This window comes from Sturnus vulgaris, unplaced genomic scaffold (assembly GCF_052056855.1).
Source record: "Sturnus vulgaris isolate bStuVul1 unplaced genomic scaffold, bStuVul1.hap1 Scaffold_195, whole genome shotgun sequence".
Taxonomy (NCBI): domain Eukaryota; kingdom Metazoa; phylum Chordata; class Aves; order Passeriformes; family Sturnidae; genus Sturnus; species Sturnus vulgaris.
Window position 1 is genome coordinate 9,822,369 of NW_028276170.1, and position 17,159 is coordinate 9,839,527.

Genomic DNA, 17,159 nt, shown 5'->3' on the forward strand with positions numbered 1-17,159 from the left:
CCAGTTTATGGAGCTGTCTTCTTGTTATTTCCCCCTAAACCAGGAATTTTCATTCCTCAGGTGTGCAGGGATGGAGGAGGCAGAAAAGCCCCGGAGATCTCTCACGAGGAGGGGCTGCAAACCCAGCCCAGGGAGCTGCAAGGAGGAAAGACCCTCCCTGAGCCGGGAAGGCGGCCAGAGATGCAGGCAGAGCTCAGAGCTGGTGGAGAAGCCTCCTGGAGGGGAGAAGCCCCACAAGTGCTTGGAATGTGGGAAGATTTTCAGCTACAGGTCCCAGCTGATCCTACACCAGAGGATCCACACTGGGGAGAAGCCCTACCAGTGTGGGGAATGTGGGAAGGGCTTCAGCAACAGCTCCAACCTGATCCAGCACCAGGTGATCCACACTGGGGAACGGCCCTACACCTGCTCGGAATGTGGGAAGAGCTTTGCATGGAGCTCTGACCTGAGAAAACACCAGCGCATCCACACTGGGGGAGAGGCCCTATGAGTGTCCCAAGTGTGGGAAGAGGTTTCAGACCAGCTCCAATCTCCTCCTACATGAGCGGATTCACACAGAGGAGAGGCCCTTCCGCTGCCCCGACTGCGGGAAGGGATTCAACCGCAACTTCACCCTCATCAGGCACCGGCGCATCCACACTGGGGAGAGGCCCTACGAGTGTCCTGAATGTGGGAAGAGCTTCTCACAGAGCTCTCACTTGACCCAGCACCAACGGAGTCACCACTGAGGGAAGCCCAGTGAGTGCCCAAGTGTGGGAAGAGCTTCGTGCTCTGCTCCAGCTCCAACCCCCATGGGAGGATCGGTGTTGGATGATCCCCAGTGACCCCCGTTGGGCAGAGCCCTGGTGGTCTGTGTTCCTGGTTATCCCCGTTGGGTGAGGGGGTAGGGGTTTGAGAGATTTCTGTCTCTTTTCCTTCTATTGCTATGATTTGGTTGGTAATAAATTCCCTTGCTGAGCCCAGGCTATGTCTGTGACATCCGTTTTGCTGTTTGCTGTGTTTGCTCGTCCTGTCTTAATCTGCTCCTGGAGCTACTGCTTAAACTTTCTCTTCCCTTGCAGCTCGAGGGGTAGGGTCAGAGTGGCTCTGGTGGGTGCCTGGCATCGGGCCAGTGTCACCTTGTCTTGGTTTGAAAGACAGGTATTTTCTAAGGAAAGGCAAGAACCCCTTTCTGACACCTGTGTCCACTGGGACACGAGAGGGACCTTGTTCCCACCCCTCTCTTTGCAGGGACCTGCAGCAGGAGAAGGGATTTGGAGCCCCGAATACACCTGGGACTGGACTTGGCTCCTGACATCCATGTGGCTCCCAGAGCCCCTCACCCTGGAATATCCCAAAACCTCCCAGAGCCCTTGCTGCTCCACAGGGACACTGGGTGTCCCTAGAGCCCCCCAGTGCAAGGAAAGCCTTGGGGACAGCTCTGTCCACCGAACCCCAGCACATGGATCAGGGACAGCCCCCTCCATGTCCCTCTGACTTTCCCAAGCTCTGCCCACCCCAGAGGGCTCAAGAATCTGCCCTGGTCCCCGAGGATCTTTTGTGGGGCTGGAATCCCCCAAGATTTCTCACCAGGGCATCCAGAGGGGCAGCCGGGCATCACTCCCGCAGAAGCTCCACCTGCTCAGCCACGAGGGGCTGGGGAGAAAGGGGGGGTTAGAGCCACACTGGGGGATACTGGGGCTGGTTGGGAGATACTGGGGCAGGCTGGGGTGTACTGGGGCACAGTGGGGTGTGCTGGGGTGCACTGGGGGGTGATGACCAGGAGAGCGGAAGCTCTGGGCCCAGCAGAACTGCGGGTACCCACCTCAGACCTCTTCACTCGTTGGACGCCGTTCTTCTTCTGCAGAGAGATGGGGAGATGTCACTGGTTCACCGGGGTGTCCCCAGTCCCAGCAAGGCATGGGGGGCCCCAACTGGCCCCCAGTTCCCACACTGGTGCCCCAATTCCAGGACTTACCGCAATGCATCCACCTGCAGCTCCTCCTATGACTACCTGCAGATGGAGAGCAAAGGTTTAGTCTGGAATGGCCCCTGTGGGAATTCAAGAGTCACAGGTGTCCCCACGCCCTGTGGCTGTCCCCAATCTGAGGGGGAAAATCCCTTCTGCTCCCCGCAGTCCCACTCCAGGCAGTTTCACCCGATCCCTGTTCCTGCAGGGACCACGGTGGGGATGGAGACGAGGAGAGCAAAGGGAACTTGGGCCCTCCAAGGAGGAGGGGATGGAGTGGGATGTGAGGGCCCCAAAGACACTGAACTGGGGGGAGTTTGGGGCCCCTCGGGATGGGGCTGGGGGTGCTGAAGGGATGGGAATGGGGGAATGCAGGTGGGGAGGCAGGAATTCCAGTGGGGGGACATGGGGGCTGAAGTGGGAGGTGGGTGGGGCAGGGGAAAGCAGGGGCAGAGGACCAAAATTGTTGGGTTTGGGAGGGGCTTTGGGAGTCCAGGAGGGGGATTTGGGGATACTGTCATGGAGAATGAGAAAGGGAAGGGAGTGGAGGGAAAGAGGAGAGGAAGTGGACTGGGCATGGGGATCTTTGGGGTGCCTGGGGTGCACTGAGATGGGTGGGAATACAATGGGGACCCTGGGGAAGGGGCAGCCTTGGGAAGCTCTGGGATGTACAGGCACGCACTGGGGTGCACTGGGATGGCCTGGAGGGTCATGGCCATGAGAGGGGAGGCTCTGGTTCAGCAGAAAAATTCAGGATACTCACATCGCCAACAGCAATGCCACCAACTCGCTGTGGAGAGAGCATGAGATGTCACTGGGGTGTCCCCAGTCCTAGTAAAGATTGGGGGTGACCAAACTTCCCCCCAGTTCCCACACTGGTGCACCCAGCTCCAGGACTTACCCCAGCACATAGAGCTCCACCACTGCCATCAAAGGTGGCCTGGGCAAAGAGAGCAAAAGGTTGGTCAGGATTGGCCCTTGAGGGGCTGGGGGGACACAGGAGTCCCCAGCCCCCCCACCTCCCACCCATGGCTGTCCTCTGCTCTGAGCAGGGGGTGCCAGGGGATTTGGGAACATCACTGCAGGGTGGAAGGCAATGAACTGAGGGCAAAGATTGGAAAGAAGATCCTGGGAATCATCTGGGGGCTTGAGGGGACGAGGGGGCGAAGGGGAGGGGAGGCATTTCCCAGTTTGGGCCAGCTCAGCCTGGTTTGGGACTGGAACAGTTCATCCCAGTTTGGCCGAGTTCAGCCTAGTCTGTACTTAAATGAGTTTGGACCTCTTGGTCCCACTTCAGCCTAGTTTGGGATTGGCCTTTGTTCTTGTGTGGGCAACAGAGGAGATGCTGGGGAGATGCCCGAGGGGATCAAGAGGATGGGATGGGATGGGATGGGATGGGATGGGATGGGATGGGATGGGATGGGATGGGATGGGATGGGATGGGATGGGATGGGATGGGATGGGATGGGGAGGCCCAAAAGGACGGGATTTGGGGATAGCAGCACAGGAAAGCTCTGGGCCCTCGCAGGGAGGAGCCGGGTCCGAGCATCCGTGGGGAAGCCGGGCTCTGGCAGCGGGAGTTGAATTGCGGCAAGGGGAAGGACAGAGGCAATGGTGGCGAGGAGAAAGCGGCACGGCCCGGGGCCGGGGAGCCCGGCGGAGCCCCTGCATTGGGAAGAGCCCTCAGACCTGAGCCCAGCCCGCGGCTCTGGAGCCTCACCTCGCTCTGTGCCGGGGGGCACAGCAGGATGGAGAAGAGCAGGGCCACGCTGAGCACAGCCACCTTCATCTTCCTCTCGCCCTGGGCAGCGCTGGCTGAGGCTGCAGCAGGGCAGGAGCACCTTTATCCCTGCCGGGACTCCTCCCTGCGCCCTCCCTGACAGCCCCCAGGCCAAAGCCCGGCTTGGCACAGCCCCCAGCCCTGGCCACAAGCCCAGCCCTGGCACAGAGTCCATCCCGGCTGTGGCACGGATCCAGCCCCGCTCCCCGCATCCCTGCAGCTTCCTGCACGGGGCAGCTGCCCCTGGAGGGGACCGGGCACCCGGGGGGCCGAGGGGGGCAGGCAGGGATCCAAAGGCAGCTGGGGACCCTGTGGGGACACCCCCACTCCAACACAATCCATCCTCCAACAGCCCCCAGCCCCACACCCCCCATCTCCCGGGACCCCTCCCCTCCCAGAGCGTTCCTTGCAGGACACCCCGGAGCTGAGCCCAGCCCCAAACCTGGAGTGTCAGAGCAGGATTGTCCCTGTTCCCACTGCAGCCCCTGGGCTCATTGGGGCTGCACTGACCCCTCTTCCTGGGGCAGCAGCACCCCGGGATCAGGGAGAAGGGGCAGGGGGAGCACAGCGGGGTCAGGGGCCATGGCAGCAGCTGGGGGACCGGGATCTCCAGTCCCTGCAGGTGCCCTGGGGAGCACTGGGCAATGGTGGCACTGGGACACCGGGGCTGGCCTTGTGGCAGTGCTGGGGTGGTGGCAGTGCCCGGCTCCAGCCCATTCCTGTCCCTGCAGCCCCAGACTGCTCCAGGCCCCCAGGGGAAGATCCCCGGGCAGAGCCCCTGGCACAGCCACGGCCACCGTGTCCTGCTGGATCAGCCCAAGCCCGCTGTGCTGAGCTGGCCCAGCCATCGGCTCCCAGGGGCTCTGTGCCCAGCAGGGCTGTGGCTCCAGACCGGGCTGGCACTGGGACACAGCTCCCGCAGCTCCCCTGGCCCCAGGGATGGCCCTGCCCTGTCCTGCCCTGCTCCCAGCGCTGGCCCTGAGCTGGGGCTGACCTTCCCAGCCCAGGGTCCTGAGCTGCTGTCCCAGCTCAGAGGCCCCTGTCAGGGTCACCCCGAGGACACAGATCAGTGACAGTCCCTGCCAGGGCTGCCACGAGCTGCCAGTGCCTCCATTCTCCACTGACATTCCGTGACATTTCCAGGACATGTTCCCTCCTCACGGGACACTGACCTCACAGAAGGGACCTGTTGTGGCACAGGTCAGAAAATCCTTCAGGCACCTGACTTGACTGTTTGCATTGGATTTTCCTGCAGAGCCAGCAGTGACCTGGAAGATTTTCCTTTTGCCTCTTGGTGCTTTGTGCCTCCTTTGTTGGAGAACTGAGGAGTGTTGATCCTGGAGGGGTCCAATGGAGGTGAAGCTGCTCAGGAGATGAATTTCCAGCCCCTGGACACCTAAGGGGCCATTCCAGATGACCCCAGTATGGGGTTGATGGGCTCCTTTTTCCAGATCAGCACTTCAGGGCTCAGGGCTGACTCTGTCTACCAGCACCAAATTCATGGAAAACACCAAGCTGTGTGGCACTGTGGATCTGCTGCTGGGGTTTGGGGCAGTTTTCCCATTTTGGGGGAAATCAAAGCCATGCATAGACGCTCCTAATTAGGGGGTAGCACAACTGAGGCTCCAGGGCTTCCCGCTGAGCTGGAGCGAGAGAACACGCAGGGCTGGGAAAGGCGTGCCGGGAGCTGCGGAGAACTTTGTTTGTGTTTCCAGGCCAATGGCGGCTCGGGCCCGGGCCCGTTCCAGGGCTGTTCCTCATCTCCGCCTTTGCCCTCCCACAGCCCGGGGGGCCCTGAGAGCGCGGGCCGAGGCTGGGCCGTGTGCAGAGCCCGGCCCTCGCTGCCATTGGCTGATTGTGCCAATGTCACTCCTGGTTGTCGCGCGCTGATTGGGCAGAGCAGCAAAGGCGCCATTGTGGCAGCGTCTGTGCGGGCCCGGCAGCGGCGGCAGCGGCCGGAGCCCGGGGAGGCGGCGGCGGAGTTCGGAGGCGGCCCCAGCGCAGGTGGGAGCCGCGCTCGGTTGTGCGGGGGCTCGGGGCTCGCTGCGGGCCGAGGGGGCGGCAGGGGGCTCTGGCGGGTTGGTTGTGCCGGTGCCGGCCCGTGTTGGCGCTGGGCTGAGGGCGCTGCGGGAGCGGCTGCCCGCGGTCTCCTTCCCGCTGGGGCCTCGGCAGGAGCCGGTGCCGGAGCAGCGCTGGCTCGTCCCGGTTGCTGTGGGTGGCACAGAGGTGTCTGCCCTGTGGTCGGGGCTGTGCGGGAAAATTCCCGTGGCCAGAGGTTTGTGTGCCCGCAGGAGACAGAGGAGTCCTGTAAAAGTGACTTTATTGATGAACAAAGAGAGAGGCCATGCGGCATTTGCCATGCGGTCTCTAAAGCGCCGCCTCCTTTTTATCCTCATTTTCCCGTCTGCATCTCCCTCTCCCTTTCCCCTCTGGCTGAGATACTTGGAAGGTTCAGACTTCCCAATCCACCTACTGCATGTCCCTCTTAATATGCACCCCTACTACGATATTAATCTTACTGCTTTCAATCCTTCCTTTTCTCATATTCTCAAGAATTGCCTTTACTAAATTTAATTTCCATTGACTCAATTTCTTTTCCTGTGTCCTCTTTGGAGCAAGGTGTCTTCCATGGTAAAAAGCTGAGAGTTGCTGCAGCACGTCAGAGGAGCAGCAGCATTCCTTTAAGCCATGGTCTGCCAGAGAACCACGAAAACGTGTCCCATTCCCATCCTTTCTCCGGAATACGAGCTATTTTCATATTTCCTTTGCTATCTGTTTAACCACTTTTCGGTTATCATCTGTTTGCAAACAGCCGTTTGCGTCATTTAATTTTCCACAAACTCCTCCTTCTTCTGTAAGTAGATAATCTGATCCCATCCCATGGTGAAATGTCTCGTTCCTCATTTCAGCGGCTTGGTCAGCAGGAAGGTCAGGAGCTGGAGCTGTCTGCTTGGTTATTATTTCAAGGATACTTTTTAACCTAATTATGCCACTCAAATTATGGATGGGTTTTCTGTGTCCTGATAAGAATTCGTTAGGGATCCCAGGGGCTGGTCCATGGTGTTGTAGCATTTGTTCTGGTGGCCGTTCATCTTTTTCCCTTTTTTGGGTGCTCCCTCCATCCAGGGCTGCATCAATTGACCACTTTTATCTTATGAAATGATAAAATGTTTGGATTCTCAAGTGATTTCTCTGGACTAGCAAAAACACCTCATTGCTTTGGGGAGAGGGATGATCCCCCCAAACACACACTTTTTTTCATGAAATTTGCTCATTATTCTCCGTTTGCTGTTTCCCTTTGCAGCTTAACCAATTTCTGTTGCAGTCAGATATCCTCACTATGGGCTCTGCCTTTAGTTGTGCAAATTCCATCTGTGCAAGCAGGCAGAGCTGGGGGTGAGGGGCAGATGGACTCAGGGAAATTCCTCCCCCAGGCAAGAAGGCCCTTGGGCATTGTCCACACTTTTCCAGAGCAATGTTAATTTGCATTTCTAAAACTCCTCTCCTGGCTGCCAGGAACTAGGATTTTCTTCCAGAGCAGCCTTTAGGTGATTCACACGTCCACCCTCACAATCTGCTTTATTTTTCTTTATTATTTTTTTAACGATTTTTTATTAACAGTTTATGCGTTAAAGCCTCACCATTAATACTCTTCTAGGTTTGCAAAATGCAACTTAAAGGTGAGCTTCTAAAGATCCATTCCGAAATCCTGCCGTCATTAAGAGCCACCATAAATATATAGAAAAATATTCCAATGCAATCAAGTCTTTTCTGCCTCTTCTCCTAGGAGTAAAAATTGCTTGTCACACCACTGGCCCAAACCTAACTGACAATCTAAAAGTAGGATTAATGTGAAAAATTTTTCTCATGGTGTAATCTTGTCACTGAAACTGCAGGGACAATAAAAAACTCTCCAGCAATATCTTTAGTGTTAGAGTTAAGGCATTACTTGATTCTGGTCAGTATGTGCAACAGAAAAAATTTCATCCACACATAGCCCGGGTGTGCAGAGAAAATCATTCCATGAGATGTGAATTTTACTAGATTTTTCCTGAAATTTTACAGTCTGAACACATTGAAATCCATTGGTTTAATGTTCATTGCTTTAAAGTGGTGTAGTTCTTAGTGTTTGGTTTCCTATTGGACCTGGATTTCTCCTCCTGTGATGTTAATGAGGTCCCACTCCTGGATTTCCTTCTCAGTCTTTTCCGGACCAGGTGTCTCCATCTGGGCCAGGGGCAGTGTCTGGGGTGGGTGTTCCTTGATGTTTGCTGATGTTTCCTTGATGTTTTGTTGAATGTCGTTCTCTTTGTGGGAATCTTTTGGGCTATTCCCAGTCTGTTGAGATGTTAAACTCATCTCTGTTGAGTGGTCTAACATTCCTTAGAAAAAACCTTTTAAAATTTCTTTCCTGAGAGAAAGCCTCACTAGTAAAATGGAATGTAAAAAAAATTTAAATTTGGTATACTTTCCAATGGAATCGCAGGCAGCCCAGTGTGTGAGTGTAATTGAGAGGCAGAGTCCTGGGTGGATGCTGTGAACAGCAAAGTGCCAAGGCAGGCTCTGTGCCAGCCCAGCTTCCTGTGGCAGAGATTTCACAAGAGACAGGATTCTGGCCACAGACTGCTTGAAATATACATCCCTTATCTCCAGCCCGCACTAGGTGGAGAATTCCCAGGGTAAGGAATTGCAAAGATCAATTCCAAGGGAGAGAATTGAATATCTGCCCTGGCTCTGGCCAAAGGTTATAATGGCCGGATGCTTGGCCTTCAGCCAAGGGCACACACTGACTCAGAAAACACTTCCTAAATGCAGCAACATGTTGCATATTCATAGACCTTCATGCATTATTCTGAATCATTCTCCCTCAATCTGTAAATCACTATTTTTGCCTTCCCTGGGCTTCTGGTGTTCCATAATCCAGGAATGTGAAGAATTTCATGATTATCTTTTTTACCATTCTCTGAGTTAGTTACATGAACAAAAGCTTTTTACGTCAAAATGTTGTACTTCCAAAAATTATATTTACCGCAACTATTTCTAAGTTCTGTTAATTGCAGAGCTAAAATAAACTATGTTCATACAGCAAAGTTTTCTAACAGAGAGCACTCATTGTAATATTTGCAAAAAGTCAATAATATAATATGTACTTATAACACACCTAGGATTCAGGTTTTTTTTCTGAGTATGGAAGAGCCATAGCTGTGGCACCAATCATTTTGTTATATTTCATTTTCATTTTATTTGTTGCTTTTCTTCTGTCCATACCACAACATTGAGGCTATTGGGGTTTAGAAAGTGATACAATGTTATGGGTAGAACAGAGAACTCTCGATTCAGGTCCTGCAGTTTCCTATTAATGCTCAGAATTCTTGCACCTCCTTTTCAGTCGTGGATTACTTCTGAGCTTCTCCAGACCCTTTCTGGGTCAATAAACCACAAACCTTCAGACAAAATATGTCTAACTATTTTCTCCATCATTTGGTCTTTTATTTCAAATACTCAAAGATGCTTTTTAGCCTGAACATTCAGCCATTTCACAGAGGCTTCTTCTGCCACTTCTTGTCCTCCTGATTGCAGCAAGTCATCCACATCCTGCATTAACCCAATCCCTGCGGGTGGGGTAAATTCTTGTGATATTTTCTGCAAGGCTTGCCCCAATAAGGCTGGTGCTTCCGTGCATCCCTGCAGAAGGACCGTCCATGTCTTTTCCATTTTCTTCTACCTCTTGTTCCCACTCAAGGGCAAAATCCAGTTTACATCCTGTGTAAGTGGGCATCCCCAGAAAGCATCTTTGCCATCAAGGACTGAATGGTGTCAGTGTGAGGAGGGCACCTGGTTGAAGATGGTGTAAGGATGTGAGAGCTCCTGGGTGCTGGGGCCCCCTTGGGCCCTGGGGTTCATCCCTCAGGGGCTGTAGAAACTCTGCCATGGCCTTTGCCTTCCCCTTGGCCTTTTCCTCCTCCCTTCTTGCATTCCCCTGCTGTGCCTTTGTGACCAAGTGCTCCAGGGGCTTCTTCTGCCCCTCCTGCAGCCCCCTCAGTGCCTGGGGGTGCTCATCCTCTGGCAGCTGCTGAGCTTTCTGCTAAATCATTCCTTTCTGCAGTGACTCAAAGAAATTCCTTAAAAGCTAATCTCGATCCTTGCCCGTCCAATCCCCATTTCCCAGCTGTTCCTTTGTGCTGCTGCTCCTTGTGCTGTGGCTGCCGTGGCCAGCCCGTATCCCAGAGCCGGTGCCTGTCCTGCCGCAGTGTCCAAACGCGGCCCCCCCGGCGGGCAGGGCCGGCAGCTCCACGGGGCCGGGCAGCGGCCGGGGCGTCCCGCAGCCTCCTGGGGGCCGGGGGCCACTGCCGGGCCTGCAATTGCCGGGGGGTGCTGGGCTCAGGCAGCGCCCGGCGCTGAGCCCCGGCTGCCCCACAGCCCCGGCCCGGCCCCGCAGCTCCCCACAGGCCCCCAGCCCGTGCTCCCGGTGCCGCCCCTCTGCGCCCGCTCCTGCCGCTGCCCAGCACAGAGAAACCCCCTGCAATCCTGACCTCCTTGTGTGCCTGTCCTGGCAACCGGGGATACAAAGGATCTGCATCAGCTGGTGACTTCTGAGGATGAGAGCCTGCTGAAAAACATCCCCATCCTCAGTATTTTTCTCTTCCTCCTCTTTTCCATCATCCTTTTTCTTCCCACATAGATTGCTCCTGCTGCTTCTTTCCTGAACCATATTCCTGCACACTCCCCTTCACACAGTCCCTTCCTAGGAAACCAACACCATCCATCCCCCTGTTGTTTGAATCTCTTCTGGACTTCCCTGATTGCCCCCCTGAGTGTCCCTGTCCTTGATTACCTCTGGGAGAATGTGTAAACTCCCTCCAGATGCTCCCAAGGGACCCTTCAGAGATATTTTGGGATCATCATCCCTTTTGCCAGGAGCCCTTCCTGGCTTTCCCTTTCTACCCTCCATGGGTACCCTGCCATGTTTAGTCCCCGAAGATCCCACTGTAGTCCCTGCTGAGATTTTCAGTGCTCTCTGGCTGCCGACTCTTCCCAGCCCCCCTGATCTGTCACTCGTCTGTCTCCTGGCCCCAGCGCCCCCCGGCAGGGGAATTTGGGGAGGTGGGAGGGGGGGAGCGCCAAGGCCGGGCCCCCCCGCGCTGTGGTGGCGGCAGCGGCTGCAGTGGGGAGCGAGTGCGGGCGGGAGCGGCCGAGAGCCCAGCGCTGCCCCAGCCCGAGCTGCCCCAGCTCCATCTCTGCCCCTGCGCTGGGATGCTGTGGGTTTGGGGGGAAGAGGGAGCCGGCAGTGGGTGCTGGGCCTGGGGGCAGCAGGAGAAGGGAAGGAGAAGCAGGGTTGAAGAACAAGATGATCAAACGCTGCACGTGGGAGGAGAAGTTGGGATTGTGGAGGGGAAAGAGGAATAATGGGAGGAAGAGGAGTGTGAGGAAGAGCAAGGATACAGGAAGAGGAGGAACAGAAACAGGAAGCACCACAAGTTTCCACCCCTCCCTGTGTCTGGAGCCTCTCCCCCAGTCCCAGGAGCATTGCTCCCCCCACATTCAGCAGGTGACCGAAGAGGGGGATCCATGATTTTCAGAGGGGTGAATTTTGGTGTTTCTCAGCTTTAGTGGGCTAAATGTTGATGCCTTGGTTTCTTTGCGGGGCCTGAATCTTTTTATTTTGGAGGTATTTTTGGCTAAATCTTGATTTTGGGAGAGTTTTTGATTTGTGTCTTTATGTTTGGATAATTTTTGGACTGCATTGTTGTATTTTGGAGGTTCTTAGAGACAGAAGATGCTCAATGACTTCCTGAATTGCACTTTGGAAGGAGGAACCCTCAGCCCAAGGTGCTCTCTTGTGTTTTCCTCCAAATCAGGATTTGTCATTCCCAAGGCGTTGGCAGATGGAGGAGGTAGAAAAGCCCCGGAGATCCCTCTCGAGGAGGGGCTGCAAACCCAGCCCAGGGAGCTGCGAGGAGGAAAGACCCTCCCTGAGCCAGGAAGGCGGCCGGAGATCCAGGCAGAGCTCAGAGCTGGTGGAGAAGCCTCCTGGAGGGAAGAAGCCCCACAAGTGCTTGGAATGTGGGAAGGGTTTCAGGTGGAGCTCTGAGCTGATCCGACACCAGAGGATCCACACTAGGGAGAAGCCCTATGAGTGTGGAAAATGCAGGAAGAGCTTCAGCACTATTTCTTATCTGATGCAGCACCAGGTGATCCACACAGGGGAACGGCCCTACACCTGCTTGGAATGTGGGAAGAGCTTTCAGTGGAGCACCAACCTGAGAGGCCACCAGCGCATCCACACTGGAGAGAGGCACTACGAGTGTCCCAAGTGTGGGAAGAGGTTTCAGACCAGCTCCAATCTCCTCCTACATGAGCGGATTCACACAGAGGAGAGGCCCTTCCGCTGCCCCGACTGCGGGAAGGGATTCAAACGCAACGACAAACTCACTGTCCACCGGCGCATCCACACTGGGGAGAGGCCCTACGAGTGTCCTGAGTGTGGGAAGAGCTTCTCCAGGAGCTCTCACTTGACCCAACACCAACGGAGTCACCACTAAGGGAAGCCCTGTGAGTGCCCCGAGTGTGGGAAGAGCTTCGTGCTCTGCTCCAGCTCCATCCCCCATGGGAGGATCGGTGTTGGATGATCCCCAGTGACCCCCGTTGGGCAGAGCCCTGGTGATCCGTGGTCCTGGTGATCTCCGTGGGGTGGGGGGAAGGGGTTGGAGAGATTTTTCTGCTCGGGGAGTGGACAGGGAATGGAATGGCTGTGGACTGAGAGGAAATGGGAGGGACTCTGGTGACATGGGTAAGGACTGTAAGGACGGCAGGAGAGACTGGGATGGACTGGGAGAGCAACCGGAGTCACTTGGGGTGAGGGGGCAGGAGGCCCCGGGATGGGCACAAGAAGGGCTGACGTGTCTCGGGTGATTCCCAGGGAGGTTTTGAGGGGCTCCAGGGTCATTCCCAGGGCAGGGCCCGAGGGGACACGCTCTGCCCCACACTCACCTCTGCGCTCCACGAGGAACGGGCTGGACAACTCGTAGTTGTGCCGGCAGTGCCTGTCCACCGCAGCCCGTCTGTACTCCATCCATTGCGGGTCGCTGTTCCAGTGCCTGGCAGCCTTGTCCCCAAAGGAGGTGTCCCCACGTCCAGCCCCACATCGCTGCCCAAGTGCAGGAACTGCTCCCGCTTGGAGATGTTCCTCTCCACGAACCTCAGCCGGTCGGTGCCGTGAATGAAGTGACACTCGGACTAAACCATCTCCTGGAACAGCGCTGTGTGTGCAGGACACAGGTCCGGGGGTGTCCCCCCAGCAGCCCCCCAGCAGCCCACAGTAGCCAAGAGCTCCGGGCCCCCGCCACACGCCCCATGGCCAGCGCCGGGCAGGGTCTGACACCTCCCCCCTGCTGGAACCCTGGAAACTGAGGGGTTTGGGCTTTCTCTGCTGACAGGCATTGACCCCCAGGAAAACACTGCTTTTGACCTGAGGCCGTGAAGAAGGTTTCCAGAATTGTGATAGAACTGGGATCACTGGTGTGTAGTTTGAATAGAAGTGTGTAATGTCCCATGGTGGAAAATTTAGAATTTGTGGGTTTAGACTATATTAATACATATAAAACAAGGTGGAGGTTTTAGGGTGGAGTTTTCTTTCTTTTTCACCTTCTTCACGGGTCTAGGTGGTACTTTTGTAATTGGATAGAATATTCCACATTGCAGATCACAGGTGATTGGTTGTTGGGTTAAAAGTAAAAAGAATTTAGCTGTGTGTTCTTAAGTGGACAGATTGGCCCTTAAAAGGCCTTGTAGAGAGAGAGAGAGATACGTGTCCATTTTTAGCCTATTAGCTAGAAGTGCTGTAGAACTCACTGTAATATAGATAAGAATTAATAAATATCTGAGTCCAAACATGAAATTCCGTCCCTCCAGCATTTAATCCCGACTCTGGAAGAATAAAAAAGATGACAAAACGGGATACTCCCCTCCCCAAATTCTCCTGGCGGGGGGCGCTGGGGGCGGGGCGCGGGTGGAGTCCAGGTGAGGAGCTCTGGGCGCTCTGGGACTGCCTGAGGAGTCATCAGCGCCGCGCGCTCTGATTGGCTCAATTATTTTGGTGCCTTCTCTGATTGGCTGAGGAGAGGCCCGGGAGTTGAGAGGAGGACCGGGAGAGATCCTGCCCCAGGCTAGCGGTGGAAGAACATCCAATTAACAAGGCATGCAGATCATTTCCCAGCGGTGCCCACACTCCTGTAGGAACTAAATGCACCGAGGATCTCACGAGGGTCACCAACTCTCTGGCGGCCAAATCCAGCCCTGCGCTCCCTGCGGGTGCGGGCACTCTGGGAAGGGCTCAGCTGCGGGTCAGATGGCCGGAGAGTGGCTTGGTGGTCACCTCGTGTGTGAGGCAGTGATGGGCTGGGGAGATGCGTGGACACTGCACATAATCACTTCCAAGCAAAATTCATTCCAGGAAGGAGTAACAGCTTCTGACAGAAACCAAGTGTTGCCACCAGGTGCTCCTGCCAACAGCCGCCTGCAGAAAGGAGCACACACACCAATGCACGCGGGCTTTGGCTGTCCTCTGACAGAGAAGTCCCCAGGGGACACAGGTCTCTGTGGCAGGAGCAGGCACCAGCATTGGCAGGCCTTGGGGGCGGCAGGTCTCCTTTGGCAGGGACTCTGCCACACCTGCTGATTTCACTGCTCCCAGGACTCAGAGCAGCATTCGTGCCCTGGGCCATACGTCCCGTGTCTGTGTCACACTCCTGTGTGTGTGACGGCCACCCAGCACCGGGTCTTGTCCCAGAGAGGCCCTGGCAGCTGCTGTGGAAGGCCCCGATGCCCTTCCTGCTGCAGCTGCATCGGCAACCGTGGGGGCTCCTTCTGCTGCCCTGAGCAGGCAGAGCAGAGGAGCATCTGCTTGTTGTTTGAGCCATTCCTAAAATTCCTGTTGGGCTGTCCTCGAACCTTGGGGGAACGTCGTCCTTGCAAGCTGGGCCACTTTGGGGGGGGGGGGGGGGGGATGTCCCCAGGGCACGTGGAGGTGTGTCCTAGGGCTCTTTGTGACACAGTGCACCGTGGTCACCGTGCAATAGGAAAGGGACAGAGCGTACAAGGGTGACCCTTTGTGACACGTCGTGACATAGGTGCTGGCAGTGACACGGCCACACCACAGTGCTCGGTGCACTCGTCGGGACAGGACGGAGAGAGCGGTGCTGTGAGGAGCCCCCACACAGCCAGCTTGTTCCCTACTGACCCGGAGCTTTTCCAAAGCGTTTCCTCTGCAGGTGGCCTAGAGGACAGACTGCAGGACACGGTGTCCTGTAGCCTTCCCAAGGCTTCTCTGTTGCAGCTGCCTACAAGGCACAACTGCAGCACTTGCCCATCTGGAGCTTTTCCGAGACATCTCTCCTGCAAGCAGTCCCAACTCCAAACAGTGACATGGAGCAGACACCACCCAGAGTGCCCAAGCTGGCCTGGGTGAAGGAGGAGGAGGAGGCTGCAGCTCCCACAGCACAGCAGCCTGAAGAGCTGGAGAAGATCCAGCTGCTGCAGGAGGGTGAGTAGCAGAGCTGGGTCACAGGGCTGGTGCCTGCAGCCAGCTTAGCCCCATCCCATCCCATCCCATCCCATCCCATCCCATCCCATCCCATCCCATCCCATCCCATCCCATCCCACATGCCCATGGATAGGACAGAAGAGGAGCTGGGGCTGAACCCCCAGGCAGCCACACCCCATCCCTGGAGCATCCCAGGGCTGTCCCTGCCTGGGAATGCAGGGCTGGCCTGTGTTCTCCGGCCTCTCCCACAGCCCCTCAGCCCTGGCTGCGCTCGCTCTTTGCCAGGTGCCGCCATGGACCCGACACAAGAGCAGGACCCTGCCCGTGGCCGCTTCCGCAGAACAGCGCAGGTACTGCAGCCATCCCCACCTGGGCTGGGCCTGCTGTCACTGCTCAGCCCAGCACCGTGCTTGGAGCACTCCATGGATTCTCCCTCTCTTCCTGCCCTTCTCCTGCAGATGATCTATGAATTCATCATGTGCATTTGGCAGGAAGAAACCACCGGTGTGGGCACTGGGCTCTTGGCAAACTTTCACCTCTTCACTGCTGAGACCGGGGCTGCCATGCTGGATTTGCTTGTGGAGAAGGGTGTCTCCAATCCAAAGCAAGTAAGCAGCCTGTGGCCTCGAATTGTGTGGTGCCTCAAGCCAGTTCTGCTGGGTTCCTTCAGTCTTTGAGGCCCAGCCCAATAGGGTAGGAAGGGCAGCACTTCTCAGGGGAAGCTGGGGAACCTGCTGCTTGGGCAGGTGTCCAAGTCTCCCCGGGCCTTCTGCAGGTGCCAGCCATGGTGAGGTACATCCACAAGTGGCTCACGGCCAACGAGTCTGCTGGGCACAGGCTGGACAAGGCCCTTCTGGAGCTGACCAGGGAATACCCCTGCGATGTGCTGATGACTCTCTTGCGCTGGGCCCCATCGGGTGACAGGTACGGCAGCCCCACCTGCCTTGAGGGTTTAGGGTTCCCCGGCCCGTTACCCTGTAGAGCCTGTCCCTGGTGACTGCCAGACAGGGGGACAGTTCCAGGAGCCTCTGGCTCCTCCGTTTGCCAGTGCTGCCATGTCAGCCCCTGAGCGTGCTGCCACGCTCCCACCCTGCCCCTCAAGATGCCTGCACCCCCGTGGGCTGGCTGGGTGCTGCCAGCGAGGGCCAGTGGGCAGAGGCAGGGCTGACGGCCAGCGCGGGCCCCTGCAGCAGCCCAGGCCACAGTGCTGTGGCCCAGACCCCCCTGACACAGAGCTCTGACCCCACAGAGCTGCTACGGCCATGTGGGGAGTGATCATGTCCTCCACTGGGACTGCGGAGCCGGCGCTGCAGATACTCCTCAATGTGCTGAACGCCTGGCCAGCGGACAGTGTGTACACCTCCGATGGGGACAGCACAGGAGTCTTTGCCCTGGCTGTGAGTTCCTGCAACTGACCTTGGCTTGCCCCTAGGCCACCTCTCCAGCAGCTAGCTCTCTGTCCTCCCACCAGCTGCATCTCTCTGCCTCAGGCACTGGGCTGAAACCTGCCTTAGGGGCAAGGTTCAGGGGCACCAGGCTGGGTGACCCCGAGGTGTCTCCCCCGGCTTCTCCCTGGCATGCTCGGGCCCTGCCACACGGATGTCTTGGCACTGAGTGTTGTCTCTGGGTGGTTCATTTTTTGCAGGCAACCGTGACACTGTGGAGGGTCTTCAACCTGACCTGGTGTCCACCCATAGTGTTGGAGTATTTTCCCCGTCTCTTTCTGTGTCTGCTCTTCCAAGTTTACATCAGCGCACTGGATACGCCAGAGGAGGTTGATACCTTCTGGAAGGGGTGCTAGGAGCAACTGGGCCTTGCCACCAACCCCCAAAGGTGCTCCATCCCAGTCCTCCCAGTGTCCCCATCCCTTCCAAGGTAGGAGCCAGGGC